Here is a 5,099-nt window from a genome sequence, read left to right on the forward strand (position 1 = left end):
TTTTTTTTTTTTTCTCTTTGCTAGATGGAGAGTGGTTTTTTTTCTTTCTTCTTGCCAAACTGACAGTGATATAAAATTTTCTAACTTAAAAGATTTCTCTTTCATTTTTAGCCAGTTTACTTGATCCAGGGGTTAAGAATAGCTTTCTCTAATGGTGTCAATCTGGAAAAAGAGAAAGACTTTCTCAGAGGAAGTAGCTAGTCAGTTGCTGTCTGGGCAAAGTGTAATATAAAAAGAGTGGGATCATCCAGAACCCTCCTCCTCTGTCTCGGGTTCCTTCCACCACATCCAGCCGCTTTTTCCTCAAACTATGGCTTAAGAGTAAGAAAAAAAATAAATAGACCTGGCAGAAACATGTGACAAAAAGCTCTATGGAAAAGTACTTTTACTACACACTGACTCTGTAGCTTACAGCTAATTAATCCCACAATAGAATACGAGTTGGCTAGTTCTATTTTGAATGTCCTCATGTGGCCTCTCTTGACGGGACTTGCCACCAAGGGTTTTAAGTTTTCACCCTATTTAATATTCATGTCTAAAGAAGCAAGGTGCCTTGGGATATTAAGAATTTTTTAAAAATTGGTCCTTTAGGTTTACATTATAATGGAAAATTCAACAGCTATAGCTGCTGGAGACAAAAGGTGAACAATTCATATTCTGAAAGTAAACTGTCAACTATGTACTGAATAAGAAAAGTCATAATTATTGGACAATGAAGTGACAGTTTTTGCAATTGAGTAGTTTAGTAAATGGTACCCATAAGAAGTTAATATCCCACATGATATGATTCCTGAGAGCAAAGTTCTTCACAGTAGAAACAATATTTCAATGAAAGATTTAGTTTGGAAGGAGGGAGTAGAATCAGATTTCACAAATATATTTTTTAAAGTTATGATACTGTATTTAATGAAGGACAGATTCCTATGCATAACTCACCGCCTGTTAGTCTTTCAGGCCTTTGACACATATTATAACTTGAACAATACTTAATCCGTGGAAAGCAGATTCAAAGTTTACTGTGAATTTTTCTCACTGAAATTTCACATTGCTGCCAACACTGCTCTAGTCTCACGTCATATGTATACAACAAGGAACAGGTGCAACTGAAGACAGATGTACTGCAGCCATTATTGAGTTAATATTCATTATGTGCCCCATGGCTGTTCTTCACCAGAGTACTTATTTTGGAAAAAATTCTAAAGTGATGGTGAGGGACACATTTGGTTAAGAACTAACACAATGAGAAGGTAGCATGAGAATGTGGATGCTTCCCTACTCTTTTTCATGAGGAAAAAAAAAACTATACTGAGGTTGCCAAGATCTATGGTAGAATAATGATTCTTCTATTTATGAAATTGTGAAGGAGGAAAAAGAAATTCTTGCTCGTTCTGTTGTCACACCTCAGACTGCAAAAGTTATGGACACAGTGTATGATAAGTGCTTAGTTAATATGGAAAAGGCATTAAATTTGTGGGTAGAGGCATGAACAGAAAACATGTTCCAACTGACTGTAAAGTGTTGCTTCAGAAAGTATTCTGCCTATACAAAGACATCAGCAAGGGATCCCCTAAAACGAGTTACACCAAGACATTTACTACAAGTGAGGGATGGTTACATAGATTGAGGATTAGGTTTGGACTAAAAAAAATATAAAAATTACTGGAGAAGCTATATCTGCTGATGAAGAAGCTGCTGCCATATATTCAGCAGAGTTGAAATTAATTAAGGAGAAGTGAAACCATCCAAAGCAAATCTTCAGTTGCAATGAAACCAGGATCTTCGGGAAGAAGATGCAGAAAGGAACCCACATTTGTAAAAGTGCAAAGGAGGCAGCAGGGTATGAAACATGGAAAGATAGGTTAACTCTGATATTTTGTGGAAATGCTTCAAGGTATATAATAAAACCAGGTTTAGTGGACAGAGTGAAGAACCCATGTGCTCTCAAAAACAAAAATTATCTGCTCATGTTCTGACAACATAATCAGAAAGCATGGGTGACAGCCATTTTGTCTTTGGAATGATTCCACCAATGCATCATAAGAAGAAAAAGGGTAAGTATAGTATAATAAATGAATGAAGAGATCGAGAGATGGGGCGGGGGGTGGAGGGTGAGGGAGAGAGAGAGGGAGAAAGAGAGAGAGAGGCTACATTTATGTAACTTTTATTATAGTATATTGTTATAATTGTTCTTTTAATTATTAGGTATTGTTGTGATAGGGTTTTGTACTATTTGCAGTTTCAAGCAAATAGAACATATCCCCTGTGGATAAAGGGGGACTACTATATTTTTAAAATTGTATGCTCTTTCTACTATAGTAGATTGCCTGGATTTACTGTTGTGTATAATTAAATAAGACTTATTTCACCTCTCAAAATGAATGTCAGCTCCCAGCAAAATATCCTTAGTGAGGGGAATCATTTCAGAATGACTCAATCCTGGGCACAAGGACAGCTGCCTACACATTAAGAAGGCCAAACTATCTTTTTTTAAACCTTGTTATATTGGGAATTTTACAAAGTTTCTTCTATGTTCGGATAGATGGTAATAATGGATAGAATGACTCATATTTCTTTGGATTTAGAAAGTGTATTTCTAAGAATCCACTGTTAAAATAGAAACTCTGCTGGGAAGTGTAATATATAAATTCCATCATAGGTACTAAAACTTATAGTTGGATTAATTTTCCTAGTAATCTTTCATCAGGTTGGCAACTAGAAAACAAAGTACTCAACATATAAAGAAATATGGAAATTAAATTTTTAATAATCAAGTGAGTATGAGAAAGGTCCAGAAACTAAAATGGTCCAAGACTTGTACAGTCTTTGGGGAAATATAGGGAATCCTAAACAGCATGTTGGCCCTGGGCATCTGAGAGAAGGGGTTGTGTATACCAATGCAGGAGAGAAGAATAGGGCAGGAAAAAGGGTACTCAGTACAAGTACTCATGACTTCATATGCTTTGGATGGAGTAATATGGCACATAAGCTTAGGCCAAGTAGGTGTCTGATGGAAAAAACCTTAGGGTTGGAAGAAGCCTAACATCACTTTTTCTAACTTTGAACTTTATAGATAAGGAAAATAAATCTCATTGATATTAAGCGAAGAACAAAGTACTATCTTTCATACTTAGCAAATGTTTTAGTGTATATTTTTTGTTCAGTTCATTGCATAGTACCCATGACCTACTAGTTCTTGCTAAATATATATTGATTAATTGCTCAGCTGTCAGACATTTATACTTTTATTTGAACGAGTTACTGTCAGTGTTTTGATGTTTACAAAGTCCTTCCTTGATAAGTAGTATGTCTGAATATGATTTAAAACCGTGTTTGTTGTGGTAAATATATATATATATCAGAATCATGATGGCATGAGAGGCCCACCGGTCACTCCCCTGGAAGTTACAAGTTGAACATTTGTCAGTCAATGAAGAATTCCCTGCTCAAGACAAAAACACATCTGAGAGATCTATGCCTTGAAACAACTGATGGTGGGCAAATTGAGGCCAACGAGGGAGGAGGGAAGGAGGAAGAGCTGAGATGGATGCAATGCAGAGCTCACTGCAGGTTTGGGGAAAGGGGAAGAATCAGGTTGTTGAGTGCACTCTCTGAAGCCGTAGGGAACAGAGAAGTGGAATGAACATTCCTGCCTTAGTGGTTTGCACATATTGTGGCTAAGCCCAGTGAGTGGAGCAGAGAAGGAATACTGAGGTGCAATAGCTGTGGTCTGGTGGTTGCTATTGCCAGGCAGAGAAAACAAAGCCACTGAGCCTGGCCACTTCCCCTCACCCTGTAAGAGCTACTGTTGGGCCCAAAAAGAGGCTGTAGCAGTGAGTACTGTTTTACAGAGGACACTGCCTGCAGCCCTGAGAATTGGAGAGTTGGAAGCATTTCTTCTAGAGTGTCAGACACACATTGTGGCTGATCCCAGTGACAAACATGAAGATGCAGAGGTGAAGCAGCTGAGGTCTGGTAGTCACCATTACTAGGAGAACAACAAAGCCACAAACTCATGAACCAGCCTCTTCTAACCCACCTTACCCCCACCAATCCCAGCTGATCTCAGCAGGAGTGCCTTGGGCACCTTGGGTAGTCCAGCCAGCGCCAGCCACATCTGGTTGGCGGGGCAACATTGGGACTTCATGGGCATGGATCCCCATCGCCCGCTATATTCCCCCATGGGGGTGATGACTTGGTCAGAGAGGAGACACCCAAATCCCCAAGGAATACAGGGCACTTTCTAGGGCCTGGCGGAGATCAGAGAAGCCAAAACAGTGCAAGAGAAAAAAAATAGCAGATATCATTCCTATAAATGACTGGCAGAGAAAAATTCCATTAAATATCATGAATAACCAAGGTAACAAGGCAGCTCAGAAAAAATATGAAAAATCTCCAGAAAATAAACTTAATGATATGAAAATATGTGATTTAAGTGACAGAAAATTCAAGACTGCAGTTCTGAAAAAACTCAACAAAATACAAGAAAACTCAGATAGGCAATTTAATAAAATCGGAAATAAAATCAATGAACAAAAGGAGTACTTTACCAACGAGACTGAAACTTTAAGAAGAGCCAAATAGAAATTCTGGATCTGAAGATCTCATAAAAGAGATGAAGAATTAACTAGTGAGCTTAGGGAATAGAGTTGACCAGATGAAGGAAAGAAATAGTGACATCAAAGATAGAAATCTAGAAATGATGCAGATGGGAGAAAAGAGAGACTTGAGGGAAAAAAAGAAATTTTTGAGAACTAGCTGACTCCATCAGAAAGAGCAATATAAAAAATAATAGGTATACCAGAAGGAAAATAGAAAAGAGAGCCTATTCAAACAGTCGAAGAGAACCTAAAGAAGGGGCCGGATCCTCAAATCTAAGAAGCAAACGTAACACCTAAATATCTCAATCCAAAAAGGCCTTCCCCAAGGCCTTAATATAAAAAAAACTTGCAGTTTTATATTAAAGCTGTCAAAAACTAATGACAAATAAAGAATTATCAAGGCAGCCACGGGGAAAATAATGATAACCTATAAAGGAAATCCCATTGGATTATCATCAGATTTTTAAGTAGAAACCCTACAAACTATGGGAGAGTAAAATC

The 5,099-nt window shown here is 37.8% G+C and overlaps 1 pseudogene; it reads right to left on the reverse strand.

Annotated features, from left to right (window-relative positions):
• LOC120601066 (nascent polypeptide-associated complex subunit alpha-like) overlaps nucleotides 1–4,180 on the reverse strand; it is a 94,091-nt pseudogene extending 89,911 nt beyond the window's left edge.
• Between the last annotated feature and the right edge of the window lie 919 nt (nucleotides 4,181–5,099).

This window comes from Pteropus medius, unplaced genomic scaffold, assembly GCF_902729225.1.
Source record: "Pteropus medius unplaced genomic scaffold, Ma_sr-lr_union100, whole genome shotgun sequence".
Taxonomy (NCBI): Eukaryota; Metazoa; Chordata; class Mammalia; order Chiroptera; family Pteropodidae; genus Pteropus; species Pteropus medius.